General features: G+C 51.6%; 1 protein-coding gene across 1 annotated transcript in view; it reads left to right on the top strand.

Annotated features, from left to right (window-relative positions):
- ZBTB24 (zinc finger and BTB domain containing 24) overlaps window positions 1–17,567 on the top strand; it is a 163,783-nt gene that overhangs the window by 45,764 nt on the left and 100,452 nt on the right. The gene's annotated exons all lie outside the window — the stretch shown is intronic.

Genomic DNA, 17,567 nt, shown 5'->3' with positions numbered 1-17,567 from the left:
GTCGGTTTCTCCACTCAAACCTTTTGTAGGATTGCAGGCGGGGCGTGGTGGACAGGGAGAGCGGCCAGGTGTTGAGAGGCGCGGTGTGCAGAGGCTTCTGGTCTTGGAAGTCCTGCTCCGCACGCTCGCAGCCCTGGTCCAACCCACGCAGCACAGTCAGGCTTCCCAGTGACACAGAAGCGCAGCGGGACCCGCGAAGCGGGTTCCGCAAGTTGTAATGCAAATTAGGGGTCCAGGAAAGCCCTCGATCCTCAGCAGCAGACAGTCAGATTTCAATGGTGTCCCACGTCGGTTTCTCCACTCAAACCTTTTGTAGGATTGCAGGCGGGGCGTGGTGGACAGGGAGAGCGGCCAGGTGTCGAGAGGCGCGGTGTGCAGAGGCTTCTGGTCTTGGAAGTCCTGCTCCGCACGCTCGCAGCCCTGGTCCAACCCACGCAGCACAGTCAGGCTTCCCAGTGACACAGGAGCGCAGCGGGACCCGCGAAGCGGGTTCCGCAAGTTGTAATGCAAATTAGGGGTCCAGGAAAGCCCTCGATCCTCAGCAGCAGACAGTCAGATTTCAATGGTGTCCCACGTCGGTTTCTCCACTCAAACCTTTTGTAGGATTGCAGGCGGGGCGTGGTGGACAGGGAGAGCGGCCAGGTGTCGAGAGGCGCGGTGTGCAGAGGCTTCTGGTCTTGGAAGTCCTGCTCCGCACGGTCGCAGCCCTGGTCCAACCCACGCAGCACAGTCAGGCTTCCCAGTGACACAGGAGCGCAGCTGGACCCGCGAAGCGGGTTCCGCAAGTTGTAATGCAAATTAGGGGTCCAGGAAAGCCCTCGATCCTCAGCAGCAGACAGTCAGATTTCAATGGTGTCCCACGTCGGTTTCTCCACTCAAACCTTTTGTAGGATTGCAGGCGGGGCGTGGTGGACAGGGAGAGCGGCCAGGTGTCGAGAGGCGCGGTGTGCAGAAGCTTCCGGTCTTGGAAGTCCTGCTCTGCACGCTCGCAGCCCTGGTCCAACCCACGCAGCACAGTCAGGCTTCCCAGTGACACAGGAGCGCAGCTGGACCCGCGAAGCGGGTTCCGCAAGTTGTAATGCAAATTAGGGGTCCAGGAAAGCCCTCGATCCTCAGCAGCAGACAGTCAGATTTCAATGGTGTCCCACGTCGGTTTCTCCACTCAAACCTTTTGTAGGATTGCAGGCGGGGCGTGGTGGACAGGGAGAGCGGCCAGGTGTCGAGAGGCGCGGTGTGCAGAGGCTTCTGGTCTTGGAAGTCCTGCTCCGCACGCTCGCAGCCCTGGTCCAACCCACGCAGCACAGTCAGGCTTCCCAGTGACACAGGAGCGCAGCGGGACCCGCGAAGCGGGTTCCGCAAGTTGTAATGCAAATTAGGGGTCCAGGAAAGCCCTCGATCCTCAGCAGCAGACAGTCAGATTTCAATGGTGTCCCACGTCGGTTTCTCCACTCAAACCTTTTGTAGGATTGCAGGCGGGGCGTGGTGGACAGGGAGAGCGGCCAGGTGTCGAGAGGCGCGGTGTGCAGAGGCTTCTGGTCTTGGAAGTCCTGCTCCGCACGCTCGCAGCCCTGGTCCAACCCACGCAGCACAGTCAGGCTTCCCAGTGACACAGGAGCGCAGCGGGACCCGCGAAGCGGGTTCCGCAAGTTGTAATGCAAATTAGGGGTCCAGGAAAGCCCTCGATCCTCAGCAGCAGACAGTCAGATTTCAATGGTGTCCCACGTCGGTTTCTCCACTCAAACCTTTTGTAGGATTGCAGGCGGGGCGTGGTGGACAGGGAGAGCGGCCAGGTGTCGAGAGGCGCGGTGTGCAGAGGCTTCCGGTCTTGGAAGTCCTGCTCCGCACGGTCGCAGCCCTGGTCCAACCCACGCAGCACAGTCAGGCTTCCCAGTGACACAGGAGCGCAGCGGGACCCGCGAAGCGGGTTCCGCAAGTTGTAATGCAAATTAGGGGTCCAGGAAAGCCCTCGATCCTCAGCAGCAGACAGTCAGATTTCAATGGTGTCCCACGTCAGTTTCTCCACTCAAACCTTTTGTAGGATTGCAGGCGGGGCGTGGTGGACAGGGATAGCGGCCAGGTGTCGAGAGGCGCGGTGTGCAGAGGCTTCTGGTCTTGGAAGTCCTGCTCCGCACGCTCGCAGCCCTGGTCCAACCCACGCAGCACAGTCAGGCTTCCCAGTGACACAGGAGCGCAGCGGGACCCGCAAAGCGGGTTCCGCAAGTTGTAATGCAAATTAGGGGTCCAGGAAAGCCCTCGATCCTCAGCAGCAGACAGTCAGATTTCAATGGTGTCCCACGTCGGTTTCTCCACTCAAACCTTTTGTAGGATTGCAGGCGGGGCGTGGTGGACAGGGAGAGCGGCCAGGTGTCGAGAGGCGCGGTGTGCAGAGGCTTCTGGTCTTGGAAGTCCTGCTCCGCACGCTCGCAGCCCTGGTCCAACCCACGCAGCACAGTCAGGCTTCCCAGTGACACAGGAGCGCAGCGGGACCCGCGAAGCGGGTTCCGCAAGTTGTAATGCAAATTAGGGGTCCAGGAAAGCCCTCGATCCTCAGCAGCAGACAGTCAGATTTCAATGGTGTCCCACGTCGGTTTCTCCACTCAAACCTTTTGTAGGATTGCAGGCGGGGCGTGGTGGACAGGGAGAGCGGCCAGGTGTCGAGAGGCGCGGTGTGCAGAGGCTTCTGGTCTTGGAAGTCCTGCTCCGCACGGTCGCAGCCCTGGTCCAACCCACGCAGCACAGTCAGGCTTCGCAGTGACACAGGAGCGCAGCGGGACCCGCGAAGCGGGTTCCGCAAGTTGTAATGCAAATTAGGGGTCCAGGAAAGCCCTCGATCCTCAGCAGCAGACAGTCAGATTTCAATGGTGTCCCACGTCGGTTTCTCCACTCAAACCTTTTGTAGGATTGCAGGCGGGGCGTGGTGGACAGGGAGAGCGGCCAGGTGTCGAGAGGCGCGGTGTGCAGAGGCTTCTGGTCTTGGAAGTCCTGCTCCGCACGCTCGCAGCCCTGGTCCAACCCACGCAGCACAGTCAGGCTTCCCAGTGACACAGGAGCGCAGCGGGACCCGCGAAGCGGGTTCCGCAAGTTGTAATGCAAATTAGGGGTCCAGGAAAGCCCTCGATCCTCAGCAGCAGACAGTCAGATTTCAATGGTGTCCCACGTCGGTTTCTCCACTCAAACCTTTTGTAGGATTGCAGGCGGGGCGTGGTGGACAGGGAGAGCGGCCAGGTGTCGAGAGGCGCGGTGTGCAGAGGCTTCTGGTCTTGGAAGTCCTGCTCCGCACGGTCGCAGCCCTGGTCCAACCCACGCAGCACAGTCAGGCTTCCCAGTGACACAGGAGCGCAGCTGGACCCGCGAAGCGGGTTCCGCAAGTTGTAATGCAAATTAGGGGTCCAGGAAAGCCCTCGATCCTCAGCAGCAGACAGTCAGATTTCAATGGTGTCCCACGTCGGTTTCTCCACTCAAACCTTTTGTAGGATTGCAGGCGGGGCGTGGTGGACAGGGAGAGCGGCCAGGTGTCGAGAGGCGCGGTGTGCAGAAGCTTCTGGTCTTGGAAGTCCTGCTCCGCACGCTCGCAGCCCTGGTCCAACCCACGCAGCACAGTCAGGCTTTTCAGTGACACAGGAGCGCAGCGGGACCCGCGAAGCGGGTTCCGCAAGTTGTAATGCAAATTAGGGGTCCAGGAAAGCCCTCGATCCTCAGCAGCAGACAGTCAGATTTCAATGGTGTCCCACGTCGGTTTCTCCACTCAAACCTTTTGTAGGATTGCAGGCGGGGCGTGGTGGACAGGGAGAGCGGCCAGGTGTCGAGAGGCGCGGTGTGCAGAGGCTTCTGGTCTTGGAAGTCCTGCTCCGCACGGTCGCAGCCCTGGTCCAACCCACGCAGCACAGTCAGGCTTCCCAGTGACACAGGAGCGCAGCTGGACCCGCGAAGCGGGTTCCGCAAGTTGTAATGCAAATTAGGGGTCCAGGAAAGCCCTCGATCCTCAGCAGCAGACAGTCAGATTTCAATGGTGTCCCACGTCGGTTTCTCCACTCAAACCTTTTGTAGGATTGCAGGCGGGGCGTGGTGGACAGGGAGAGCGGCCAGGTGTCGAGAGGCGCGGTGTGCAGAAGCTTCTGGTCTTGGAAGTCCTGCTCCGCACGCTCGCAGCCCTGGTCCAACCCACGCAGCACAGTCAGGCTTTTCAGTGACACAGGAGCGCAGCGGGACCCGCGAAGCGGGTTCCGCAAGTTGTAATGCAAATTAGGGGTCCAGGAAAGCCCTCGATCCTCAGCAGCAGACAGTCAGATTTCAATGGTGTCCCACGTCGGTTTCTCCACTCAAACCTTTTGTAGGATTGCAGGCGGGGCGTGGTGGACAGGGAGAGCGGCCATGTGTCGAGAGGCGCGGTGTGCAGAGGCTTCTGGTCTTGGAAGTCCTGCTCCGCACGCTCGCAGCCCTCGTCCAAAGCACGCAGCACAGTCAGGCTTCCCAGTGACACAGGAGCGCAGCGGGACCCGCGAAGCGGGTTCCGCAAGTTGTAATGCAAATTAGGGTTCCAGGAAAGCCCTCGATCCTCAGCAGCAGACAGTCAGATTTCAATGGTGTCCCACTTCGGTTTCTCCACTCAAACCTTTTGTAGGATTGCAGGCGGGGCGTGGTGGACAGGGAGAGCGGCCAGGTGTCGAGAGGCGCGGTGTGCAGAGGCTTCTGGTCTTGGAAGTCCTGCTCCGCACGCTCGCAGCCCTGGTCCAACCCACGCAGCACAGTCAGGCTTCCCAGTGACACAGGAGCGCAGCGGGACCCGCGAAGCGGGTTCCGCAAGTTGTAATGCAAATTAGGGGTCCAGGAAAGCCCTCGATCCTCAGCAGCAGACAGTCAGATTTCAATGGTGTCCCCGAGTGATGTGTTGGTGTCCCCGAGTGATGTGTTGGTGCCCCCGAGTGATGTGTTGGTGTCCCCGAGTAATGTGGTGGTGTCCCTGAGTGATGTGGTGGTGTCCCTGAGTGGTGCCCCTGAGTGATGTGGTAGTGTCCCTGAGTGATGTGGTGGTGTCCCTGAGTGATGTGGTGGTGTCCCTGAGTGATGTGGTGGTGTCCCCGAGTGATATAGTGGTGCCCCTGAGTGATAATATGGTGCCCCTGAGTGATGATGTGGTGTCCCTGAGTGATGTGGTGGTGTCCCTGAGTGATGTGGTGGTGTCCCTGAGTGATGTGGTGGTGTCCCTGAGTGATGTGGTGGTGTCCCTGAGTGATGTGGTGGTGTCCCTGAGTGATGTGGTGGTGTCCCTGACTGATGTGGTGGTGTCCCCGAGTGATGTGGTGGTGTTCCCAAGTGATGTGGTGGTGTCCCCGAGTGATGTGGTGGTGTCCCCGAGTGATGTGGTGGTGTCCCGAGTGATGTGGTGGTGTCCCCTAGTGATGTGGTGGTGTCCCCGAGTGATGTGTTGGTGTCCCCGAGTAATGTGGTGGTGTCCCCGAGTAATGTGGTGGTGTCCCTGAGTGATGTGGTGGTGTCCCTGAGTGGTGCCCCTGAGTGATGTGGTGGTGTCCCTGAGTGATGTGGTGGTGTCCTTGAGTGATGTGGTGGTGTCCCCGAGTGATATAGTGGTGCCCCTGAGTGATAATATGGTGCCCCTGAGTGATGATGTGGTGTCCCTGAGTGATGTGGTGGTGTCCCTGAGTGATGTGGTGGTGTCCCTGAGTGATGTGGTGGTGTCCCTGAGTGATGTGGTGGTGTCCCTGAGTGATGTGGTGGTGTCCCTGACTGATGTGGTGGTGTCCCCGAGTGATGTGGTGGTGTTCCCAAGTGATGTGGTGGTGTCCCCGAGTGATGTGGTGGTGTCCCCGAGTGATGTGGTGGTGTCCCGAGTGATGTGGTGGTGTCCCCTAGTGATGTGGTGGTGTCCCCGAGTGATGTGTTGGTGTCCCCGAGTAATGTGGTGGTGTCCCCGAGTAATGTGGTGGTGTCCCTGAGTGATGTGGTGGTGTCCCTGAGTGGTGCCCCTGAGTGATGTGGTGGTGTCCCTGAGTGATGTGGTGGTGTCCTTGAGTGATGTGGTGGTGTCCCTGAGTGATATGGTGGTGCCCCTGAGTGATGATGTGGTGCCCCTGAGTGATGATGTGGTGCCCCTGAGTGATAATTTGGTGCCCCTGAGTGATGTGTTGTCCCTGAGTGGTGCCCCTGAGTTATGTGGTGGTGTCCCTGAGTGGTGCCACTGAGTGATGTGGTGGTGTCCCTGAGTGGTGCCCCTGAGTGATGATGTGGTGCCCCTGAGTGATGATGTGGTGTCCCCGAGTGATGATGTGGTGTCCCAGAGTGATGTGGTGGTGTTCCCAAGTGATGTGGTGGTGTCCCCGAGTGATGTGGTGGTGTCCCCGAGTGATGTGGTGGTGTCCCCGAGTGATGTGGTGGTGTCCCCTAGTGATGTGGTGGTGTCCCCTAGTGATGTGATGGTGTCCCCGAGTGATGTGATGGTGTCCCCGAGTGATGTGGTGGTGTCTCCGAGTGATGTGGTGGTGTTTCTGATTGATGTGTTGGTGTCCCTGAGTGATATGGTGGTGCCCCTGAGTGATGATGTGGTGTCCCTGAGTGATGATGTGGTGCCCCTGAGTGATGATGTGGTGCCCCTGAGTGATGTGGTGGTGTCCCTGAGTGATGTGGTGGTGTCCCTGAGTGATGTGGTGGTGTCCCTGAGTGATGTGGTGGCGCCCCTGAGTGGTGCCCCTGAGTGATGTGGTGGTGCCCCTGAGTGATGTGGTGGTGCCCCTGAGTGATGTGGTGGTGTCCCTGAGTGATGTGGTGGTGTCCCTGAGTGGTGCCCCTGAGTGATGTGGTGGTGTCCCCGAGTGATGTGGGATTGTCCCCGAGTGGTGCCACTGAGTGATGTGGCGGTGTCCCGGAGTGATGTGGCGGTGTCCCGGAGTGATGTGGTGGTGTCCCGGAGTGATGTGGTGTTGTCCCTGAGTGGTGCCCCTGAGTGATGTGGTGGTGCCCCTGGGTGGTGTCCCTGAGTGATGTGGTGGTGTCCCTGAGTGATGTGGTGGTGTCCCTGAGTGGTGCCCCTGAGTGATGTGGTGGTGCCTCTGAGTGATGTGGTGGTGTCCCTGAGTGATGTGGTGGTGTCCCCGAGTGGTGCCACTGAGTGATGTGGTGGTGCCACTGAGTAATTGTGGTGGTGTCCCTGAGTGATGTGTGGTGTCCCTGGGTGATGTGGTGGTGTCCCTGAGTGGTGCCCCTGAGTGATGTGGTGGTGTCCCCGAGTGATGTAGTAGTGTCTCCGAGTGATGTGGGAATGTCCCCGAGTGGTGCCACTGAGTGATGTGGTGGTGTCCCGGAGTGATGTGGTGGTGTCCCGGAGTGATGTGGGGGTGTCCCGGAGTGATGTGGTGGTGTCCCGGAGTGATGTGATGGTGTCCCGGAGTGATGTGATGGTGTCCCTGAGTGATGTGGTGGTGTCCCCGAGTGATATGGTGGTGTCCCCGAGTGATATGGTGGTGTCCCCGAGTGATATGGTGGTGTCCCCGAGTGATGTGGTGGTGTCCCCGAGTGGTGCCACTGAGTGATGTGGTGGTGTCCCTGAGTGCTGTGGTGGTGTCCCTGAGTGATGTGGTGGTGTCCCTGAGTGATGTTGTGGTGTCCCTGAGTGATGTGGTGGTGTCCCTGAGTGATGTGGTGGTGTCCCTGAGTGATGTGGTGGTGTCCCTGAGTGGTGCCCCTGATTGATGTGGTGGTGCCCCTGAGTGATGTGGTGGTGCCCCTGAGGGATGTGGTGGTGTCCCTGAGGGATGTGGTGGTGTCCCCGAGTGGTGCCACTGAGTGATGTGGTGGTGCCACTGAGTGATGTGGTGGTGTCCCTGAGTGATGTGTGGTGTCCCTGGGTGATGTGGTGGTGTCCCTGAGTGGTGCCCCTGAGTGATGTGGCGGTGCCCCTGAGTGATGTGGCGGTGCCCCTGAGTGATGTGGTGGTGTCCCTGAGTGACGTGGTGGTGTCCCTGAGTGATGTGGTGGTTTCCCCGAGTGATGTGGTAGTGTCCCAGAGTGATGTGGTGTGTGATGGTAAGCGTGTGTGGGGGAGTGAGGGTGAGCGGGTTGTGAGGGTGAGTGAGGGTGTGTGAGGGTGAGTGAGGGTGAGGGGTGTGAGAGTGAGGGAGGGTGAGGGTGACGGGAGTGAAGCTGATGGGGTGACGGTGAGGGTGAGGGGTGTGAGGTTGAGGGGGTGTGAGGGTGAGGAGGTGTGAGGGTGAGGGTCCGAAGTAAATGGTGGCAGGGCAGACATCATAAGACAGAGAGAAGAGACTGAGTGGTGACTGCATTGGTCAGTTTCAGAATTAGGAGGGGCAGAGTCAGCACAGTCTGCGAGGGATCAACGTGTCTAGAGGCAAAGCATAGCAGATGTAGCATTGCAGCTAGCAAGTCAAGTGTTTTCAAGCTGAGTGTTCCTAGAGAGATGGCAACACAGCAACAGCATTTGAGGAGCAAGGCTACTGTAAACAAGCACGGTAGGCTTTCACTTTCGTCCAGAAACAAGCTCGTGGCATTGCTGTGGCGGGAGGGAGGGGGGCAGGGAGCGGCAGCAGCCTTTGAAGTCTGATGCCGAGGCACAGGCAAATGATGGTGCGCGATGTGCACGTGGGGGGCGGGTGAGCGGCAGCCTTTGAAGTCTGATGCCGAGACACAGACAAATGGTGGTGTGTTATGTGGCTGTGCACGCGCATAGATCCGCAGCCGTTTTCGTAGACTTTTCTTTTCCGCTTACTATAATCTTGCCGGAGCAATGCGCAAGCGCATTGGTTCAGGCGAGACCTAAAAAGGTGCTGGCACAAAGCCCACTGGTTTTGGTATGTTCCACAATAGGTGTTGCAACAAGTGTCAACAGACATCAAGTTCTCTGGATGCCGACCTAAAACTATTGCACACTTACCTACTGGCCTCAGCCTGTGGCAAGTTTGAGCCATTAATAGTGGAGTCTCAGGAATATTTGCAATCCCCCTCAAACACCTTCGCATATCATAAACTGTTTTAGTGTGATGTGTTGCATTGTCTATTTTGTTTAAATAACTCCTTTGCACAAACATCTTTTAATAAATTACAGTTGAAAATGACTGGAAAAAAATTAAGTACTACATATGAAGTAACGAAAAACTAAGCAGTGGAGAGTAAGTGCCACTTAACGGTAGAAGAAAAAGAAGAGACGGTGCAGGCAGACCATAGAGAAATGTCAACATTCTAGAGGCCTGGTACACGAAGGAATAGAAGTGCTCTTTAATATAGAGGATGAAGAGTGGAAAGAAGATTCTGGAAGCACACATGATTAGATACAAGTAAAGATAGATGTGAGAGAACCGTATCATAAGCACATTTCTACTCAGTATAAATGAAGGAAGATTTAAGACTGGGAGAAAAATGTAACTTTCAATGTGAGGCAAGAGGACAGAAATACAAGCGGCTAACTCTAATCAACTGATTAGCCTCGAGAAAGAATTAAAGGCCATATTTTATTTATATTGAATATCCTGAATAACTGCAATTCGCAAATGTGGGCAAAGTAGGTAATGTTGGTAAAAAACAAAGGGAAGAGACAAAGATAATATCTAGGTTCTGAAATGAGCGAGGCAAGGAGATGAAAAGCAAGGTAAACAGATGACTGAGAAAAGCAATCTCAAGATGATAATAGATGCTATAACTCCAGGCGTACTTGAGTTATTCAGTTCTGAGCAGCTAAAATGCACGAGTAAGAGTAAGAAAAAACAAGCATTTGCAATGCAATAGGTCTAGCATTAGGAAATTTTGAGCTATTGGTATTGTAAATGACAATTTTTTTATTTCTGTGTTGGTTTTGAAAATAGCTAAATTAATAGCTCTGTCATTTACAATGCCAATAGTAATAACTTTCGCAAATGTGACACCTATAGCATTTGTAATGCAATATGTGTTGTATTTACGTGACTTAGATGTATTGCTAATACAAATAACAATGGCTTTTAAGTTTTTAAAATAATACTTTAATAAAAGTTATTGTAATTTATAATAACAATAGATTAACATTTTGTAAATAACTTTTGTGAAGATTGTGTTAAGTGTATTTTATTGTGACAAAAATCCAAGAACAGAAGTGAAATATTAACATCTTTTTGTGACATTTGTAATAAAGTTTGAGACATTGAGAGAACATATTTGAACCAGTTGTTGTTGAATGGTTGCACATATTGATGCTATGGTGCCCCTGAGTGGTGGTGCTGAGTGAGTGCGATAGATAGCTAGAGTGAGTGCGATAGATAGATAGAGTGAGTGCGATAGATAGATAGATAGAGTGAGTGCGATAGATAGATAGAGTGAGTGCGATAGATAGATAGAGTGAGTGCGATAGATAGATAGAGTGAGTGCGATAGATAGATAGAGTGAGTGCGATAGATAGATAGAGTAGATAGAGTGAGTGCGATAGATAGATAGAGTGAGTGCGATAGATAGAGTGAGGGCGATAGATCGATAGAGTGAGGGCGATAGATCGATAGAGTGAGTGTGATAGATAGAGTGAGGGCGATAGATAGATAGAGTGAGGGCGATAGATAGATAGAGTGAGGGCGATAGATAGATAGAGGGTGATAGATAGACAGATAGATATAGTGAGGGCAATAGATAGATAGGTAGGTAGATAAATAGATAGATAAATAGAGTGATAGCGATAGAGAGAGGGCGATAGATAGAGAGAGGGCGATAGATAGAGAGAGGGCGATAGATAGAGAGAGGGCGATAGATAGAGAGAGGGCGATAGATAGAGAGAGGGCGATAGATAGAGAGAGGGCGATAGATAGAGTGAGGGCGATAGATGGAGTGAGGCCGATAGATAGATAGACTGAGGGCGATAGATAGATAGAGTGAGGGCAATAGATAGATAGATTGTGTGTGTGGTTGTGTGTAGTTGTGTGTGGTGTTGTGTGTGTGGTTGTATTTTGTGTTTGGGGTTGTGTATGTGGTTGTGGGGTTGAGTGTGGCTGAGTGTGGTTGTGTAGTTGTGTGTGTGTGTGGGTGTTTTGTGTGTGTGTGGGGTTGTGTGTGGGGGGGGGGGTTAAGTGTGTGGGGGTGGTTGTGTGTGTGGGATGTGTGTGTGAAGGATTGTGTGTGTGGGCTTGTGGGGGTGTGCGTGTCTGTGGGTGTGTGTGTGTGTGGGGGGGGGGTGTGGGGTGTGTGTGTGGGGGGTGTCTGTGTGGGGGCGTGGGGGTTGCGTGGGGTTGGGGTGTTTGTGGGGTTGTGTGTGTGGGGTTGTGTGTGTGTGTGTGTGTGAGGGGTTGTGTGTGAGGGGGTTGTGTGTGGGTGTGTGTGTGTATATGTGTGGGTGTAGCTGTGGGGGTGAGGGGTGGGGGTGTGTGTGGGGTGTGTGTGTGTGGGGTGTCTGTGTGCGGGGGTGGGGTGGGTGTGTGGGGTAGTGTGTGTGTCTGGGGGGGTTGTGTGTGTGTTGGGTTGTGTGTGTGTGTGTGGGGGGGTTGTGTGTGTGAGGGGTTGTGTGTGGGTGTGTGGGGGGGTTGAGTGTGTGGGGGTTGTGTGTGTGTGGGGGGGTTGTGTGTGGGTGTGGGATGGGGGTGTGGGGTGGTGTGGGTGTGTGGGGGGGTTGTGTGTGGGGGGGTTGTGTGTGGGGGTGGGGGTGTGTGTGGGGTATGTGTGTGTGTTTTTGTGGGGTTTTGTGTGTGGCTCAGCGAGTCCTAAAAAAACCTCTAATATCATGAGTTCAAGACATGCAGGAGACTAAAACAGTCAAAATTAGTCTCCATTCTGATATGCTTATGGATTCTAAATGGTTATATATTAGAATGTACTGTGCAATTTTGCACCAAACCCAAAGTAGAATGATAAAAGGAAGAGGCATGAATCTCATGCACAGCTTGTTATAAATCTATTGTTTCAGTTTTGCTCTTACTGGCATCTGACTACAACATCCAGAATGCATCTGGGGGTAAAAATAATAGCTTCAGTGATAGGAAGTAGTCTAAAGTGGAAGATGCTATGTCCGGACAACAAGCACGGAGGATGTGGAGAAAGAGGGGTGGGGTATAGGAAATAGATAGACTTGAAGAGGAGAGGTTGGAGGGCAGTGGGAGAGGGATGGAGAGGACAGGACAAGAGGGGATTCGGCAGGAAGGGCTGGGAGGAGGGGAAGGGAAGGGGGAGGAGGGGAGTGGAGGCTAGTTAAACTTTAAGAGGGAGAGAAAGAGAAAGTTGTCAGAGAATGGGAAAGAAGGAAACAGGAGAGTGAAGAGAGATGTCAAAGAAGATTGGGGGTAGGGTTAAAACGGATGGGGAGAGTGGTCAAAAAAGAGTGGGGCAGAAAATAAAAGAGGGCGCAAAGAGTGGGCAGGAGGTGCAAGAGTGTGAGGCAGAGGCAAGAGGTTTGAGGGCAGACGAAGGCGGGAGGGGAAGAGGGGTCTAGAAGGAGGGGTTCCGAGTAACACAAGAAGGGGGTCCGGGGAAGAGCAGTGGGTTGAAGTGAAGATGGCACCCGTCAGTTGGGAATATTATTGTGTTTTTGCTTAATACGGTTTAAGAACTTTCATAAATGTCATTATTCCCACACAAACTACGGCGAATGGGACAAACAGCAAGCCCAGCTTTCCCCAGGTGCGAGTTTTTCCTTGGGACCAACTTTCACGCCGTTTGGGATGGAACAGTGATTGCACAGTATTGGAAAGCCATGAATGACGTGGTGCGTGATATGCTAAATAGGCTGCGAGATCTAGACCCAAAGGTGGTCCTGCTGGGTGTGACTGACTCATTGTCAGAAGTCGCAAAGCCAGGGGTCGCAAGGCCAAGTCAGGGATTGAGCTGTGACCCCTCAATGACGTTACCTAGGACTGTGCGGGACTACTTCATCCAGTCCAGGTTTTTTTCACTTTGTACCTGGGACTTGGATCCTTTAAATAAAGATTACAAGCATCATGCTGCAACGATAAACAAGCATTTGCAATGCAATAGGTCTCGCATTAGGAAAGTTTGAGCTATTGGTATTGTAAATGACACATTTCTTGTTCATGTGTTGTTTTTGAAAATAGCAAAATTAATACCTTTGTCATTTACAATGCCAATAGTTTTAACTTTTGCAAATGTGACACCTATAGCATTTGAAATGCAAATTGTGTTGTAATTACGTGACTTAGATATATTGATATTACAAATAACAATGGCTTTTATTTTTTTTAAAATAATTAATACTTACATAAAAGATATTGTAATATATAATGGCAATAGCTTAAACTTTTGTAAATAACTTTTTATTTATGCAGCATAATATCCTTTGTGCAACTATATCAACTGTTGCGTGGCTAAACACTTATAAGGTCCCAAATGCAAAACCTATTGGCTATGCCAATGCTTGGTGTGGTTGTGTGTGTTGTTGTGTGTGGGTGGTTGTGTGTGGGTGGTTGTGTGTGGGTGGTTGTGTGTGGGTGGTTGTGTGTGGGTGTGGTTGTTGGTAGGTTTGGGTGTGTGTGTGGATGTGTTTTTGGGTGTGCTTGGGTGTGGTTGTTGTGTGTGTGGTTGTGTGTGTGGTTTTGTGTGTGGTTGTGTTTTGTGTTTGTTTGTGTGGTTGTGTGTGTAGTCGTGGTTGTGTGTGTTTGTGTTTGTGTATGGCTGTGTGTGTGATTGTGTGTGCTTGTGTGGGGCTGTGTGCGTTTGTGTGCGTGGTTGTGTTTGTGGTTGTGTGTGGTTGTGTGTTTGTTTGTTGTGTGGGTGGTTGTGTGTGTGGTTGTGTGTGAAATAATTTATGGACATTGCGCTATTTTATTTGTATGTGCCCACAACAGTAAACGCTACATAAATTTGTGCTTATTTAAAGCTGTGTTAGGGGAAGGAGGGCTAACATGGCGGACAGGCTGAGGGGTGAGCACATGTAGCAGGAGTTTTACTATAAGTCTGAGGGTGGCACTGAACCCTGTTTACACACACGATGGGAAGGTGTTTATTAAATAACAGCTATAATTGTTCAGAAGACCCTACATAAACACACAATGTTTTGTATTAGCTAAAAAGTTGCATAAAAAAGTAGACTCAAAATAATTCTGTAGTTACTTAAAGACAGAATAGGGGTAGAACGCCTAACATGGCGGCTAATAAAGATAACATGGCTACATGAGCACATTTATAAAAATGTATTTAAGGGTGTCACAGAGCCCTGTTTACACAATCTAGGTCGAGGTGCTTTGTAAATAACTTTAATGCTTCATAAGACCCTACATTAACATATAATAGTCCTGCATTAACACAAGTTCCCTTTATTGTACTTCTGTCCTTTATTTAAAAGCACATTATATGGATACAAAATGTGTCCGCAAACAATACAAACTAATATGGTATCTTTTAAAAAGTACAGACTTTTGTTTAATCCAAAACATTAGAATTCGGCGTTAAATAATTAATCTTGGAGGACAAACTTTAATTAAAGCAGATGTCTGTGTGTGGCTTTTTTTTCTCTCTTGTGCCTTGGGTTTGTTTTCTTTAAACACGTGAATTCCCCTAAACATTCATTAAGCAGGATGGCTCTGTCTAGATTGCCCCTGTGGCGCCGGCTGTCTGTTTCCAGCGGAGCAGAAGGAGCTGAAGAAGCAGGATGCACGTGCTGTTTCTGAAAATGAGGTGTTACTGAAAGAGGAGGGCTCTGTTGGCCTGTTGGCACAGTGGCGCCTGTTGCCTGTTCTCAGCTAACAGTTGCTAATTAAGCATTGTAGCTGTGGAACTGAAACACTGACCCCGAAATGTGCATTAAAAGAGGGTAAAACATCATTTATTTTAAAAAGTTAGCCTAAACACACAATTTCTTTAACCTTAGTTTGACAAAAAATTAAACTGCTACAACTAATCACGCACGAAAGTTCAATTAAATTCCAGAACAAATGCCTGAACAGAAGGAGGACAGGTAGCTGTTTAATTTTTTTTGCAAAGTATGTTTGATCTTCAGCGTTTGCTAATTGGCTGACGTTTTCACTCTCCTCCCTCTGATCCGGCTTTTAATACCCACATAATTGTGTAGCGTTTCCTGTTTTTTATTCCATTATTGTGCTCAAACAAAATACATGATGCAATGTCCATGACATAACAGCGGCTGTGTGCAAATAAAGAAAGTGACATTAAATGCGAGGGTGAGAGGACACAACTACAATCTGACAACAAGAAAGAGAGACAGGTTAGGAAAGGGAGAGTTATAGTAAAAAAAAATTACAATTTACATCCACATTAAATAAAATATTTGTGTTCCACCTTTAAAAATGGAACACTTGACATTGCTCAATCGGATGCAGCAAATGTGAGGACGCAGAGTAAACGTGGCCAGTGGGCGGGTGGAAGCGTGCTCTGTGTGGAAGGCAGGTAGAAGGCAGATACAAGTAAGGACGGCACGAACAGTGATTCATTTAACAGTTGTTATAGACATTGCATCAGGGCACAAGTTAGTGGTGATGCTGCATGTAAATGAATTTTTTTAACAAAGCGCTTAACTGCGGTCCTAATCTGTGCGTGCGTTTGTATATTAACCGTTTAACTTGATTCGGTGAATGAATGAAGGTGTGAAGAGGGGTATATCGTAAGAGCTGTTTTGTATTTGTTTTGTGTGACAGGAGCATTTTTATAAAAGAAAAAGTTGACCTCTATAACAGGTGAGTGTAGGACGAGTGTTATTAAAAGCTATATAATAATCGAAAAAAGAAAAGGAAACGCTACACAATTATGTGGTTATTAAAAGCTGGATCAGAGGGAAGGGAGTGAAAATGGTAGCCACTTTGCAAACGCAATAATAGAAAGTTAAATTAAATGCAAGGTGAGAAAAAAGAGAGTGAAGACAGCGGCCAGGCAAACAGGGGTGTGAAGGGGAAACGAGTTAAGACAGCGGCCATGTTTGCAAAACAGGAAAATAGTTGTGCAAATAAAGAAAGTGACATTAAATGCGATGGTGAGAAGACACAACTACAAGCTGACAACAACAAAGAGGGGCGGGTTAGGAAAGGGAGAGTTATAGTAAGAAATGTTAACAAGCAATGTCCTGAGCAAATGGTGGGGGCCTGAAGCAGTGGAGTCGACGAGATGAGGGGGGAGTCATGGGGAGATTAAGGGACAGAAGGCAAGCGGCCGTGAAGTGCAGGCGGAAGGCGGGACAGAGCCTTGAAGAGCCAGAGTGAGTGAAGTGAATAATTAGGGGAGGAGAACTGGCAGGCTGATAGGCAGAAGGCTCAGGCAATCTCGTGCACGAGGCGTGCACTTCCCAAAATCCGCTGGAGAGCCCTTGGGCTTAAGTATGGTTTGGCTGCATTAGGGCTCTTTTCCTATTCCTGCGGAATAGGAAAGGAGCGAGCCCTAAAAAGCAGGCCTTGATTACCTACTCACCCATGGCTGCGGGAAAGTTCAGAGCGTTGTGAGCAGCTGGTGAGCCAGCCACCATTGGTGAATCAACAATTGTCTAATGTTCTCAAGGAAATTAATAAAGCAAGTCAAGCAAAGCAAGAAAACAAGGGAGGTGCACAAGTGTGAGGCAAGAGGTTTGAGGGCAGACGAAGGCGGGAGGGGAAGAGGGGTCTAGAAGGAGGGGTTCCGAGTAACACAAGAAGGGGGTCCGGGGAAGAGCCGCCGACTGTTGGGGGAGTAGGGGCCGTCTGAGGGCAGGACTGGAGAGGGAGCGAGCAGCTGCTTCGGAAAGAGTGAAGTGGGGGACCATGGGGCAGAGAAGCAGAAAGTGTCTGAACGGGGCTGCAAGACGGGGCTGAGAGGGAGGGAGGTGTCTGAGGCCAGGACTGCCGGGAGGGGTGAGCCGCTTGGGACAGGCGGAAGGGCCCCCGGGACAAGAAGGAGAGGGGCACTGACCAGGGCATGGGCACTGGCTAGAGAGGGGAGGAGAGGGAGAGATGGCAGTCAGAAGAATAACAACTGGTAGGGGATTAAAGGACCGCACGGACACCATAATGGATTAAAAGAAGTGTAAACTAAATGCCAGTGGTGGCCACAGGGTGGCAGTGTTGAATAAGAAAGACTGTCTCTGAGAGCGATTTCACGCTCTATGGTGTGGGAAGCGGCAAACCCATTCGCCCATAAAAGTAAGCACAAACAAAACAAATATCCTACCTGAAAAAGCCTAGCTGCTGGTGGACATCGAGCGGAAGCCACAGTGGGGAGGCAGTAGTAAACAAGTCGGATGGGGGTGGGAGGCGGGGGGGGCAGGGAAGTGAGAGAGTGGGAGGGAAGCGCTGGCGAAGAGTCACGCTTCAAGAGCCGGGTGGGGGGGCAGGGCAGCGAGCGAGTGGAGTCTGGTGCGAGGCGTGGGGGGCGGGGGAGGGGGAGCAGGCATATGGGGTGTGAGTGAGGCCAAGAGCGCGCCTGGGGAAGCTTCACGCTCCAGTGTACAACATGCATCGTGAGAAATCCGCTTGGTCAAAGAAGTTGTTTTCAACTCAATAGGTTCAGAGCAATAAATTGCTCGACCTAAAGAAGAGGAAAGATAATAAAATATAGAAATTACTAGCATAAAATTGGCAGGAAAGAGTGAAAGAAATATAGAGAGAAGAAAAAGGAAAACAATTGATGGAAAATAAGAGAGCACTTTAAGTATATTTGTCCAG

This window comes from Lissotriton vulgaris, chromosome 6 (assembly GCF_964263255.1).
Source record: "Lissotriton vulgaris chromosome 6, aLisVul1.2, whole genome shotgun sequence".
In the NCBI taxonomy this organism is placed as follows: domain Eukaryota; kingdom Metazoa; phylum Chordata; class Amphibia; order Caudata; family Salamandridae; genus Lissotriton; species Lissotriton vulgaris.
This window is presented reverse-complemented; position numbering and strand designations above follow the sequence as displayed.